General features: G+C 44.7%; 1 protein-coding gene across 2 annotated transcripts in view; it reads right to left on the bottom strand.

Moving 5' to 3' along the window:
* The window catches only part of Poxm (Pox meso), a 215,818-nt gene that overhangs the window by 60,164 nt on the left and 140,314 nt on the right, over positions 1-15,340 (bottom strand). The gene's annotated exons all lie outside the window — the stretch shown is intronic.

Genomic DNA, 15,340 nt, shown 5'->3' with positions numbered 1-15,340 from the left:
GCTTTTTCAGGCATTCTTCGATGTAAACTTGGGATGTCATCGTCGAGGATGTGACGAATGGTTCCGTTTTCAGGCCACAACTGCAAATCGTTTGCCAAATCATGGCCGTCTTCGCGAACTTGAATCTTCCCGGCACATCCCCACGTCCAGTCGCGAGGTAAATCTTTTGACCGGGAGGCTGCTTAAAATCGAGTTTGACGTATGTTTCGTTAGCGATCAAAGTGCAGCCCTTGTGTTTCGGCAAAACACGGTCGTATAACAAGTGCTTTGCACGCTTTTTGGCCACGGAATTCTGCTTCATGTGCCGGTTCGGATGTTTACTGGCTTTGTACGACTTGTATACTTGCCTGGTAAGGATGTTCCGCACCGTTTGAAAGTTGGCGTTGTACCTTCTGGCCACATCTCGGATCGAAAGACCGGAGTTGACTTTAACGCACCTCAACACCTTGCTGCGCAGCTGACGATCCCTGGTTCCAGTTTTTTCGTAGGTCCGCTAATACCTTTCCACTCTCAGGGTTTCCTTGTAGGTTTTGAGCACTCGACAAGCTGTTTTTTTCGGCATCTTCAGCACTTTAGCCCAGGCATGGAAATCATTTGCATTCATTTCATACATTCATTTACATTCATTTGCCTTCAACTTTTTTCATCAACAGCATTTCGCAAAATGATGTATAGAGCATTTGTAGGTTTTGTTATTAGCTACAACATTTGCTCATAACTTGAATCTGTATCTCTTATGCGTCACGAACTAGAGCGGGCAGAACTTGTTACTGTTTTTCAGTGAATGTAAAATACATTCACTGAAAAACAGTAGTGGCTTCTGCTCGTTCTGGTTCGTCATTCATATGAATTTGATTTGTTAAGAAAAGTTGTAGCTAATAACAAAACCTACAAAAGCTCCATGCATCATTTTGCGAAATGCTGTCGAACAAACAAATTAGAGGCAAATGAATGTAAATGAATGCACGAAATGAATGCAAATGATTTACCATGCCTGCTTTAGCCAGCTTGGAACCGGACCACTCCGGATTTTCAAGGTGTTTGTGCACAATATTTTTTCTTCTTTCGAGTTCCATTTGACGTTATTTCTGAACGCGATCGACTACTTTGATCAAACTTGCACCAGTTGTTGTCTATAGAAGCAACCGATGGCAAATAACGATTTTAAATTGGCTCACTACTTGACTAGCCTATTGGTCCCAAGCAAATTGATTAAGGTGCCCCATTCTAGTCGAAATTCTAGTACTACACTATGTTTGTTTTGATTCGCTATGAAATTTGACAGACAAAATGAAGGGTTCGTGGATTTTCCTATGTTTTGAGGGGTGCATCGATTAGCTTGGGACCGAAGACAGTACCAGAGCTGAGCCAAAAAGTTGAACATGTTTTTTCGGGACCTTCTGGTCTTAGAGTTACCTCTATGATTATAATATGTTATAACGGTTGTCAAATAATTGCAAAAACCACCATCAAGATACCGCTATGACATGTTATAACTCTGTAGCCTGAACAAGGCATTAGAAGATTTTGAGTGTAGGTGTAGAGTCCGAAAATGCCATGCTCAATAGAGAAGCCAGATATTGAATTCATGATCGATATCCAAGTACTATGTATTCACCAGCTACGATAATTGAGACCGTGCCTACTTCGTGTTGTATTCCAAGCAGCGTAAATTTAAACGAGCAGTTTTGAATACTGACTGCAACGCTATTAGTCATTGCACGTCAAAATGACGCAGGCTTTTATTCAATCCGGCAAAACGTTCCTAAGATTGATCGAAAATAAAAAAAAAATAAAATCAAACACTCAGCCAAAACATTGCAAAATCACCAGCACCAACACAACAACAAAGTAGAATTGGCCACTGCCAAACACGGTTGGCAGCTAATGGATCGTGAAGATCACACCGCCACCGCCGGTCCCCACTCTCGGTCCGGACCGAAATATCTGCACAGTTTGAGTTTCTCAAGCACCGTGAAGATCATCATCAACTATAATATACACCGCCGTCCGCCGAGCCAAGCCCGGTACGGAAGCTGGCAAACCGTGCGCAAATGAAGCTGATTTATTAACTTTATCAAATAAATCTGGCCCCAAACTATGCCTAGTTCCCTTTCCCTGCCGTGTACCGGCAGTTTTGAAAAGTCCGAGCGAGCGTTGGGATATTTTTCATCCTCACGTCCCAATGGCATTCACACACGGCAGCAAATTGAGTTAAAAATGAGCCATGGCCGACAGGAGAGCAAGTTGCGCGGTAAAACGATGCTCGTCCTCCCGTCCTGGGACACGACAGTGACAGTCAGACAAGAGATCGCTCTGCTCTGCCTGAATTTGATTTTCACGCACGTATTAGCCAGGAAAATGCAAACATTCCGCTCGCTAAAAATGGCCGAGCAGTATCGCCTTAAATCTTTTGCAAGTTACAAGATCGTCAACAACAACAACAACAACAACAACAACAACAGAGTAGGCCGCGAGCGAGCAACGCACAAATTACGGTGAAAATGAGTCGAGCAAGCGATGAAAAGATAACCTAAGCACGTTTTTCCTTTGCTTTTGTTTTTGTGCGACGAAGACAAGCGCAAAACGGACTGGAAAATGGCCATAAATTTGTGTCGCGCTTTTGCCATTTTTGTTTTCGGGGTTTGTACAAATTGAAGAACGTGATTTACAAATTGAATTAATTAAATGGAAGAAGGAAAAACCGCTCGCAAGACGTAGCCCTTACCTACATGGGGCAAATGCAAACACATGGATGCTGTGCGGTGAGAAAAATATGGCTGACATCCAACCTCTGTCGGTCGTAGATCTTGCTCACACATTAGCGTCTCTGTCTGCCTGTCTGTGTCGGCTCCACTGTTGCAGGGAGAGAGAGAGAGAGAGAAACTTTTGGCAAATTTGTTTGACAGTGAATGATTTCAGTAGGCTTTGCCTTTTTGCTCTTCTGCTTCGCAGAAAAAGGGGGACTACACTTCCAAGAAAATGTCCAAATATTGGCATAATTAATGCAAAATCACTTGAAAACCCAACGGGATTGATCGCCATTCATCAAGTGCATTCATTCATCTCCGACCTAAGAGATAAAAAAAAGCAAATACTATCCAGACAAGCGGACAAACTCGGCGAAATCAATTAATAAACTGTCTTGTAGAACACAAGAGCGGAGACAAATCTTGACGCGTGACAACAAACGACCGACTAATAAATATTCCACCCGAATGAAAGTCAAAGGAGCGAACGCATAAAAATTAACCTGTCGCGTAGTTTGTCATTTGATGCTGGATGGATGCCGCTGCTGGATAGATTTTTTGTTGTCGTCGTTTTTTGATTTAGGTCTTGTTGCAGCGGGAGAAACAAATTACTCTACTCTCGGTGGTTGCCGTCGCTCGGCATCGGGATCCTCTTCTGAGGGAGATGAATGGGGAGAGATCACATTTTACCGGCGCGATACACGTCGGGATTTACATCTTATTTTTTTCTCATCTTCGAATACAGGGAAAGACAAAAAGACAGACATGTGTTTTCGGGGTGTTTTTAGATTTTTCAGTGTAATGATGGTCGTTTTGTTACGGTTGACACGGAATGAGACTTTGGCGACCGTCGTGGTGAGGTTAAGTATCGCTTAATGGTGAGTTTGAAGCCATTGAGTTCGTCCATCGGCATTTGAAGTGAGCCATCTCAGCGGATCGTGTCATATTAAACGGCGTCGACTTTCTATATGTTTGAATCTTTTGTCCGATGATTGGGAGAAAGCAGAAAACGATTCACACTGCGCAATTTTTGACTCCATCTCGTCTTAATTAGGTTCTTTAATTTTGTAAAATTTATCGGTTTTATTCAGAATACGAATATGCATCTACCTCAATACCCTTAAAGAAACCAATTAACTCTGTAGCAGAATTTACTCCTTGGAGTTAATGTTGCTACGAGTAAAAATTACTTTACTTACACATACTTCACTTTAAGCGTGTCGCTTTCCAGGGATGCCAGATTTGAAGACATCAAACTGAATAATGCATTAGGTGACAGATTCTCTTCGTCGACTTTCAATTTGCATCCACACGAACATGTTAAGATATTGCCAGCTATTTTCAGTACACAGATCGCTGAAATAAGCTATTATGTAGCTTCTAATGCGACAAACACGACAAAAAACGTTTCTGTACCCAAGTTATTAACGAAAGAGAAAGTCCTTAAAGAGAATCTATCAATCTTACTTAGGACCTAATGCAATGTTCAGCTTGGCATTTCTTCATTTTGAAGACATCTAGATAGAGCTGGAATTAGGGCGTAACAGTTTTTGTAAACAATGACTTCTACCGATGATTTCTAGGAATTCAAGGCACGTTCACGCAGACCAACCTAACCATCGGATAGGGGAAGTCTTTCCTTACCCGATGAGGATGTTGGCTTGCGTGGGCGAGCCTTGAATTTTTAGAAATCATCAAGTGAAGTCATTGTTTACAAAAGCTGTTAGACCCTAATTCCTGCTCTATCTAGACATTTGAAATTCTGTGAAGAAGACTTTTATTTTCCGCAGATATTTTGAAGACATTTCAAGCTGAACATTGCATTAGGTCCTAAGAAACATGGATCGATACTCTTCGTCGACTTCTCTTTCATTGATAACTTGAGTGTTGTATTAGATGCTAGATAAAAATTTCTCTTATCGATCAGTGTGCTGCAAATACCTGGGAATGTCTTTAGATGGTTGTGGGGATACAAAGAGAAAGTCGACGAAGCGAATCTGTCAATGTTACTTAGGACCTAATGCAATGTTCAGCTTGGTTCGAAATTCTGTGAAGAAGACTTTTATTGGCGTTGACGGCACCGTCGAAAAATTTGCTCTTCCAGCAAATATAGACAGTGTCTTATGGGAATTTTCGGTGGAGCGAAAGGATAGTACAAACACCGACAAACCGACATGACACTTAATTCTGACTTATGCCCGAAAACGGTAAACGGCCAATTTAAATGTGCAGTGATCCGAACTGTCGAAACCATAGGATTTTTTTATTTAGATAAAAATAATTTGTCCAGAATAGATCAGACACGAACCAATACATAACTTTTGCATGCGGGTTTATGGCTTAGCTAAATATTTCCCGCGAACACGGAGCCAGATGTCAGTAGTGCGCTTTGGTCAGAAATTTGATTGTTTTTGCTATGGTCATTCATGTCGGTTTGTCGGTGGAACAAAGTCCGCCATGTTTCACGCACAGTGTGACGTTTGCTTATGGATTTTCTCATAGGAGTAAAGGGCTACAGAGTCGCCGTCAACGCCAATTTTCCGCATCGACTCTCTCGTTTCATAACAACGGCTATGCAAACACGTTTCTCGCGCAACACGAGAAAAAGGTCTATCATTGTTGATCGATTCTCTTCATCGATTTACTCTTTGAAGAATAACCCGACTGCAAATGAATTATCCATTGAGTGTGTTGTTTCAGGCGCAAGCTAACATTGTCTTCTGCCGAAGTGTGCTGCGAGCTTAGCGAGAAATTCGTTTATGTAGCCGTGGTGAACCAAAGAGAAGGTCGATAAAGAATCGATCAACGAGGATAGGCCCTTTTAAAATGTTACGCGAGGTTTCTTGCTATTTTCCCGTGCACAAAACGTCAACCACAGTAGATATTACTCGCGTCACTTTTCAATATGTCTGACGTCGCAAAAATGTATCGGCAAGTTCTGCTCCATCCGTATCATTGGCGGCACCAAAAAGTGTTCGACGTTGTGAACGTACCATTGACCCCTCCCCCCTCCCCCTGTGGCATTTTCATCAAAATTTTGAGCCATCCAACAGAATTTTCTGACGATCTACTCCTATTCCGACAATCTGAGTCACGAATAGCGCAGACGGCGCTCGAATTAGTTCCAGTTGGCAGTTTTGACGTTAGATAACGTCTTTCGGCAACATACGGGGGTACAAAATTGAAAACAGTTATTTTGGATGCGTTACGAAAAATTAAAAGATTTTGAACGACAATAACTCAACCGTCTCTCGATAGATTTACGAGATAATGGCATCAACCGATTGGAAATATTTCTAGCAATTCGCTGAATGTTTCAAAACTATTGATTTTATTCTGTAAACTATTGAAAAATGGTTAAAAGTAAACCATTGTCTAAAGATGGTGAAAATCGATTGATTTTTTTTATATTCTTATACTTTCTCCAACCGAGACATCAGATGCGAGTATCTGACACCTCTGATATTTTCTGTTTTACTATATAAGCGTCCAACAAGGTCGCCCGTTCCATCATTGTCTATCCGATCGTCGACCCAGCAGCAGAGCAGCAGAGCAGCAGTACCAGAGCAGCGGAAGCAGAGCAACGGCAGCAGAGCAGCGGCAGCAGAGCAGCGGCAGCAGAGCCTGGGCCACAACATTATCAAGAAAGAGTTTAACGATTAATTTTCTAATGCCTTTCCGACACTTGAATATCGAAAGTTGAATCATCGCAGAGCCATAGATTCCATTTTTATTGCATTTCTATAAAACTTATTTCAGAATCGAACTTGTCTTCACAGACTGTGTGAAGAAGAACGATGCATCATCGAGCACAACCCGTTACGTTCCTAAATCGTCCTCATCACAACCTCCAAAACAACCATCTACCCTCTCGACATCTCGAGTGGATTTCCCGGTTCATCATACCACCTAGCGCTGTTCTACTGATTGGTAATAATATTTACCCGGAGTTCACCGCACTCGTGGTTGAAGCAAAGCGCCCGGCATGCAAACCGCTCATCAAAATCGCCATCGCCATCCGGTACCCATGCTCGGCATAACCATCATTCCAAAAGCACAATCAAAACGGCCCTTTTCAGGGCCACCAATAATTCGACAAAGAGTTAGTTTTGAAGACAATTTCTTTCCAGAATATCACAGTACACTTAAATTTGGGGACTATACTGGGGTGTGGGAACGCTGGAAGGGGAGATGCTGTCTGTCTTCGAACTACCAACATCATTCCAAAGCTCCTCCAGGGCGACAGAGTAGAGCAAACCCAACAACATCAGCCCAACAAAACGGCCCTTTTCAGGGCCACCAAACTTTCGCAAAAGAGTTATTAAGGAATATTCCTAAAATATAATATACACAATTAAGTACAACACATAACAGACGTTATCCAACGCCAACCCTGCGGTCGTATCTAGTATACAACCCTTCCAACTTTTTTTTTGGATAAATTCAAGGCACGCTTTGCCTTGGATAAGGTGAGTACTAGGGTGCTTCATTCTGAAAAAAGTGATGAATTTCTGATGGGCCACCCTCCAGTTCGATTCATAGCCCCAAAATATGAACCTGTGCAAAAATTGGTAAAGATTGATGAAGGTTTAGAGGTCGCGCCAATGATTTGAAATTTGTATGGGAATTACTATGAAAGAATTTAAAAAATCGCTTATATCGCTATAACTTTGCTTCTACTTGTCCAAATGTCGAAAAAATTTAGTATGTTATTGCTATGGCAATAAACAAAAAGCCTACAGTTGCTACGCTCAGTTTTGCAGCGTATCAAGAATTATAAAAATGTGAAAAAATGACAAAATAGGGTAAATTGACAGATGAATATGTACAAGGCAACAACGCCAATTTCATCGCAACAACAACAGGCTTGTTGATCATTGTCATGACAACCACATATTTTTTTTTTCAACGTTTGGACAACTACAACCAAAGTTAGAGCAATGTAAACGAAAATCAATAATTTCCCATACTAATTCACCAAAATCTCCATACAAAATCCAAATCATTGGCGCGACCTCTAAACCTTCATCAATCTTTACCATTTTTTGCACAGGTTCATATTTTGGGGCTATGAATCGAACTGGAGGGTGGCCTATCAAAAATTCATCACTTTTTTCAAAATGAAACACCCTAGTGAGTACCTTTCCTGAGTAGCTTTTTTTTTCTCTTTTCGTCCGGTCTACCTTGGCCTATTTTTTTGACAGATCCACTTATTTTTGGGTGCAACGACCGGTTCTGCGTCATAGTAGACCAAGCGGTGATCATCGCCAGGAGGGACACGCTTTTTGCTTCACTGGGTCGGGCAGAGGCCTTCTTTGCGAATTACGACGCTGTAAGGACCAAGGGCAGGTACCACTTAGACTGAGCTACGTCGACAACATCTGGGCCAACTTGGAGGTTGTACAGGAGCAACTATCTAACTCCGCTCTCTCTGGGATTGAGCTTCCAACTATTTCGCTTCCGGAATTCAACGGGTACTAAATAAGTAGCTTTTCGGGTTATTTAAAATTGAACCGGAAAGCTTCTTCAAGGAAAATTGTGGAGCTATGATATATGAGGACTTCATTTATCCGCCAGACGATAATAGCTGTTGGGTCGGAACCTACACGAACGTCATGTTGGAATGAAACATTACACACAATCAGGAGTCCCTTTTGATTAGGTCGTATGCAAAAATTCTCGATTACTTTTTCGAAGAGGCGTATCAGCTTTAGTAAGCAATGCATTTGATCGTCGTTTTGGCGTAAGTGGTAGCTCGCCTACGCATACTAACACCACTATCAGATAGGGCGAAAATTTCCCTATCTGGTGATGGTGGTATCGTGGAACATCGGGAGAGGAGATTCTGGCAATTGCATCGCCGGAACCGCGGCGGAACTCTATGATTGTTTGGTAAAGGCTATCGTAGTGAAAATGCACCCATGGGAGCTTCTAGGCAAAGCTCACGATAGTGTTCGAAGTCCCAACGATGTCATCTCGCTGGCGGATTCGAAAGCTACATAACCTACTGGATGCACTTTACTACCTACAGGAGGAGAGAGTGCTGCTATTCCTAGACGAACAATCCGTGCTTTAGGGGCACCAAGAACAAAGTTAAGTTGGTCGATTATCTACACATCGATCCAGCTAGGTATCAATACTCAACGTTAACTATACTTTTGAACCTTGCTTGAATTGATTATAATTTGATGACAAGGCAATTGCTATCTGTAGATCGAGCTGGTGATGCCGGTTTGTAGCTTGAATTACCAGTGGGTAGTGCCGATCGATTTCGATGGTGCCAAACTGCCGGTGAGCTTGCTGAACAAGGATTACGAATGTTCCGCAAACGTTGATTCTGCAGCTGTGGATTCCTGTTGAATTTCTACATATTTCGGCAGATTGTTGGAGATCCAAATTTCTACAGTTAATTTCTGTTTTGACGTTTACCGTACATTCGACCACTTGCAGTAATTAGCAACATCACTTTATATGTTGTTGTTATTGTTGTCATGTGGCATACGTCATTACGTATTGTGTCCGTAAATGTAAATAAAAAGTAGTATCGACCTGAACATTTTAGTACCTACATCAATAGCTGAGGCCATACTATCGGATAATGTAATTAACATAATTTATTTACTTTTTTACATACGACCTAATCAAACATGAGGCAGCTTCAAAGCATCGGAACGCTACTCAGTCTCGTCGTCGAGTGGGAGCGGTACAAGCCGGTCCACCGTGAAGTGACGCAGTGTACCAGCTGCTTGAATTTCGGACATGGCACGCGCAACTGCCATATGAAGTCGCGTTGCTCCAAATGCGGCCAACAACATGTCACTGCCCAATGCATCGTGGACATGAAGGACAAGCAGCCAACCTGTGTCAACTGCGGGAATGCCCACACATCGACTAGTCGATCGTGTCCCAAGCGGGCTGAATTCATCGCACTGCGGAAGAAAGCAAGCCAGCCGAGACAGCAGAAAAAGAAACAACTACCCGGTAAATGATTTTCCACCGCTTCCTCCAACCGAAGGACGCGCACCAAATCTTCCTCCCCTTCCGCTGCCCAGAAGGCAGTATAGGAATTCGACGCAAGCCGAACCAAGCAGCACTCCTGCAGGGTTCTGGAGAACCCAGCCTGGTGCTGTACCGTTGGTCCCTCCAACCGATGGTCTGACGCAGGTAATCAGTTTCACGTTCACCATAAACGCCCCTAACTGGAACGCCCATTCAGTGGCGAGAAAACAGCCGGAAATCGTAGATTTCCTGCGCCAACATAACATCGATGTCGCGTTTCTAATCGAGACGTATCTCAAGCCGGAGGTCAACTTTAGCCTGCCAAATCACACAATTGCTAGACTGGACCAAGTTCGAGCACAGAGGGGTGGTGGCGTTGCCATTGCCATCAGGAGAGGACTGGAGTACAGGATGCTGCCTGATTTTCGTCTATCGTTCGTGGAAGCCATGGGAGTCGAGCTGGCATCGCCGGATGGTCTCATCACACTCATTGCCATCTACTGCCCTGCCCAATGTAAGGAGTCGGATGGAACAATCGATCGTCTCAAGAATGACATCCAGAAGTTGACTCGTCGGAAGGGTAAGTTTATCGTCGCCGGTGATCTCAACGCACGCCACTCGCTGTGGGGCAATGCAAGAAGTAACAAGAACGGAGCAGTGCTGGCCACGGACCTGCAGGCGGGACACTACGTGGTCCTCCATCCGGACTCGCCTACCTTCTACTCACCAGCCGGTGTCGGATCCACCCTCGACATCGTTCTCGCCAACATGGCGGATGGTTGCTCTGAGCCCCGTGCCATTAACGATCTGTCATTCGACCACCTACCGGTGGTTTTCGAGATGAATCAAACCATCAACCAACGTCAGCAGCATCGTAGGCGAAACTATCATCGAGCGAACTGGCTTCAATTCCAGCGGTTTATGGAGGATCGAGTGGTCGAAAATCCTGCGTTAACGACGACGGAAGAAATCGACGGCGTGCTGCAAGCGCTCCCTGATGACATAGGCGAAGCGGAACAACGGTTCATCCCGATAACCCCGGTGACATGTAAGTTTACCTTGATGATGAGACCAAGCGTATAATATCTCTTAGGAATTGTGTTAGGAGGCAGTTCCAAAGAACGCAAAACGTTAGTAGGAAAGTTTTATATAACAAATTAAACAACATTATTGCCATTAAGATGGAAAAACTTAGGAACAGGCAGTTTGCAAAAGACCTTAGTAGTTTACCAAATTACTCTAGGCCCTTCTGGCGTTTAACAAAAGTGCTTAAAAACAAACCAAAGCCCATGCCACCTTTTAGACTTGATAATGAGGTTCACATAACAGCCGTCGAAAAGGCGAACTCCATTGCTCAACATTTTATGGCTTCGCATAATCTGGGTCGAGATATTGTCAGCCCGAAGGACGGTCCGGTGCTTGAGAGCGTCTACCAGCTAGCTAATGAGCCTAGCGAGCTTCCGGCGGACCGGAAAATCACACTTGAATACCATCAAGTCGACGAAGAACATGAAGGCACCGGGTTTCGACGGACTCTTCCCAGCTACCTGGAAACGGTCCAAGGTGGTACCGATACCGAAGCCGGGAAAGGATCCTACCAACCCGTCAAGCTACCGTCCGATCAGTTTGCTTTCCTCGCTTAGCAAGTTGTTCGAAAAACTCATTTACACCAGACTCCTCGAGCACACCGAGGCGAACGACATCCTACTGGACGAGCAATTTGGATTCCGACGGGGTTACTCGACGGTGGACCAACTCAAGCGGGTCTCAAACCTCATCAATCAGGCGAAGTCGGTCTTGAAGACAACGGTCATTGCGATACTGGACATCGAAAAGGCATTCGATAACGTGTGGCACGATGGCTTGGTGCACAAGCTTCTGCAATTTCGTTTCCCCAGCTACCTGTTGAAGATCATCTCAGACTACCTCGACGGCAGGACGCCTCAAGTATGCGTAGGCAGTGCTCTCTCGGAACCGTATGATGTACCCGCTGGTGCCCCTCAAGGAAGCATCCTGGGACCCATATTGTAGAATCTGTACACATCGGACATACCGACACTGCCGCAAGGTGGAACACTGTTGCTGTTTGCTGACGATTCGGCAATCCTGCTACAAGGGACGAGTAATGCGCACTCTCGTATCGAAGCGTTGCTGCGGAGGGAGCAGCTCTGGAAGCATGTGGAACCAGGTACTCCTCCGGCACCGAGTGACCGCTTGGAGGGACGGCGATGAGAAGACGTTGGCCACGATTCATTTCATGGTGGATGAGAGCCAATATAGACTGATTCGTGACAAAACGACCGCGAAGGACACGTGAACGACTCTGAAGGAGCACCACGAGAAGACCACGTTAGGGCAGCGAGTGACTCTACTTCGACAGATCACGAACCAGAACTTTTAGGGTAGGGAATAACATGGAGGCCTATCTGGCGGAAATTGAGAAGCAGTACGCACGTCTGGAAAATTCCGGATTTGAAATGAAGGAGTGCCTTAAAGTGGCGCTGATATTGCGAGGACTTCCGGAGTTGTTCAATCCTCTGACAACGGCTTTGAAAGCGCGGAACGAGGATGAGCTCACCCTGGAACAGATAAACTTCGGAAACGGTTCAGTTTCGAAGAACAACCGCTACGAATGGGTGGAGCTGGTGATTGATTCGGGCGCAACGTCACATTTGGCGAAAAATCGCAGAAGGTAATTAAGGCTGAATTCACCGCTGGGTATGCCCCACAGCAGAACGGCGTAGCTGAAAGAAGAAATAGGACGTTTAATGAGATGGGATGAATACCGCGGCGTATATCCAGAATCGACTGCTATCATCTACGCCTTACGAGATCTGGTTCGGCACCGAACCCGATTTACAGCACTTGAAGGTGTTCGGTTGCAGTGCATACGTGTCGATTCCACCACCAAAGAGAAATAGGTTTGAAGGGAAGTCAATCAAAATGACCTTTGTCGGATACGCATCGGATAGCAAAGCCTATCGTTTGCAGAATAAGTCTACTGGCCAGATAGTCATCAGTCGTGACGTACGATTCTTGGAGCTCGATGAAGAGGATAGGAACGTGAGAGGTGGAACCATCCGTAGCCTATCAGGTGAGTCCCAAAACGAAGGCGAGCACATTGCGGTGCGATTGTTCGATTGCGGACCGAATGCGGCAAAAGGTGAAGAATCTCAAGACGAAGATGAATTTTTCGGATTCGACGAAGATGTTGAGGATGATCCCGACGAGACAGTGCCAATATAGGAGGAGCAAACTTCGGAGTCCCACCAGCGCGGTACAATGACACGATTGGTCTGTCCGTGAGCACGTGCAAAGAGCCACGAACGTATAGTGAAGCGATTGCGAGCCCGGAAAGCGAAAACTGGAAAGCAGCCATGGACGAGGAAATGGCATCCCTTCGTGACAACGGAACATGGACCCTTACCAAGGTACTCCGACATTGCAACGTGGTTGGCTGCAAGTGTAAGGAAGATGAGTCCGGGCAGATTGTGCGATACAAGACCAGGTTGGTCGCACAGGTGTTTTCCCAAAAGTACGGCACTGATTACGATCAGGTGGTGAAGCAAATCACATTCCGTACCGTGCTAACGATAGCGAGCAAGCGACGAATGCTCGTCAAGCACATTGACATCAAGACCGCGTACCTGTATGGCGTGCTGTAGAAGGAGATCTTCATGAAACAGCCTACGGGGTACTCGAACGGTGTTCCAGATACCGTGTGCTCCTTGCAGCGGAGTCTATACGGGCTCAAGCAAGCTGCGCGAGTATGGAACCAGCGGATTGATATGGCATTGAAGGATATAGGATTTCATCGATCATCGGCTGACCCGTGTCTCTATATACGAATTGTGGACGGTATTTACACGTACATATTGATTTACGTGGACGATATCGTTGTCGTGTGTAGCAGGAGTATCGGAGACAGGTCGTAGCTTTGAGCCAGCACTTCAAGATTGCGGAGCTGGGCAACTTAAAGTTTTTCCTGAGAATCCACGTTCGACAGGAGGCTGACATGTTCGTTTTGAGCCAAAAATCGTATGTGCTGAAGATTTTGTCGCGGTTTAACACGGAGAATTGAAAAGTCTCTCGCGTTCCGATGATCACCGGTTCCGTACAACACAAGGAGGAGGATAGTGACTCATTGGCAGATGGACAACAATACCAAAGTCTGGTCGGAGCTTTGTTGTACATCACTGTCAATACGCGCCCGGACGTTGCGATCTCGACTTCCATTCTCGGGCGGCGGGAGCACCAAACCAACAACGAACGAAGCGAAGCGGGTGCTTCGTTACCTGAAAGGTACGGCAGACCACGAGCTACACCTGGGTGGTGGCAGCAACCTTCAAGTGGAGTGTTTCATGGATGCAGACTGGGCTGGTGAAGTCGACAACAGGAAGTCCAACACTGGATATATTTTCAAGTTCGGTGGGGGACTCGTTGGCTGGGGAAGCAGAAAGCAGACATGTGTGTCCCTTTCCAGCACTGAAGCGGAGTACATTTCACTTGCAGAATGCTTGCAAGAACTGCAGTGGCTGCGTCGATTGGTAGGACTTGGACGAACATCTAGTGTTGCCCATTGTGGTCAATGAAGACAACCAGAGCTGCATCGCTCTTGCCACGACGGACAGAACCTCACGAAAGTCGAAACATATCGACACTAAGTACTGTTTCGTCAAGGATTTGGCAGCAGATGGTATCGTGTCCATTCGGTACTGTCCTACAGAGCAAATGGAAGCAGATCTTCTCACCAACTTTGGGTGCAGTGAAACTGCGGCAGCTACGAGAAGCAATTGGGATTTTACCAAATGATGTTGAGGAGGTGTTGAAGAGTCGTAGCAAGCATTGGAAATGCAACATCATTCCGTTGCTATGTATTTTCCTTAGCAACCCAACCACTATATTATACTAAAGCAAACCCCACACGCATCAATATATTGACGCGAAGGGGAATTATTGACAATAATATTGATGATATGAATTCAGAAATATTGTCAATCTCGATGTATTGACGTCAATATATAATGTATTGACAATACGATTATTGTCAATAAAAGCAACCGTGTAGGGTCCACTTAACCTGAAATAAAGATTTTCTTCATTAATTGTTCAACCATCAACTCGACTAGATGTCTCAAGTTATTTCTCCCCAATAGTCTATTCCTGCGTCTGGAACCTCGAACATTTTTTTCGTAGCTGCCACTTAATCTGGGATCCAGCGTTTATGGGAAGGGAACAACTCTTTTTTTGCTGTACATTGCTTGGCACTTGGTATTACGAACCCTGATCTGAATCTCTGGATTACTGCATGAAACCTAACCTAAATCACCCCGCAACCACGAACTTTGACAGTTCTACCGGGTTTGTTTTGGCTTCTATTCGTTGCTATCCATTTTACTCTTATGGAGATCTATCGACGAATATTGGCAGAGTGAAGAGTGAGGTTAGCTTTTGCGTGCATTGATCTATAGAGGAAGTACTATCAGAAGAGAGTAACATATCAGACATAACATATGATAACGTCAAAAAAGCATTTGTAAACAAACTTTCTAAGGCCTCTTACACGCGAACCAAAGTACGCCCACGCAAAC

The sequence above is a fragment of the Ochlerotatus camptorhynchus genome, unplaced genomic scaffold (genome assembly GCF_037179485.1).
Source record: "Ochlerotatus camptorhynchus isolate MF236.1 unplaced genomic scaffold, CSIRO-AGI_Acam_v1.1 ptg000124l, whole genome shotgun sequence".
Classification (NCBI taxonomy): domain Eukaryota; kingdom Metazoa; phylum Arthropoda; class Insecta; order Diptera; family Culicidae; genus Ochlerotatus; species Ochlerotatus camptorhynchus.
Note: the sequence above shows the minus strand (reverse complement) of the source record. Positions and strands in the feature narration are given on the sequence as shown.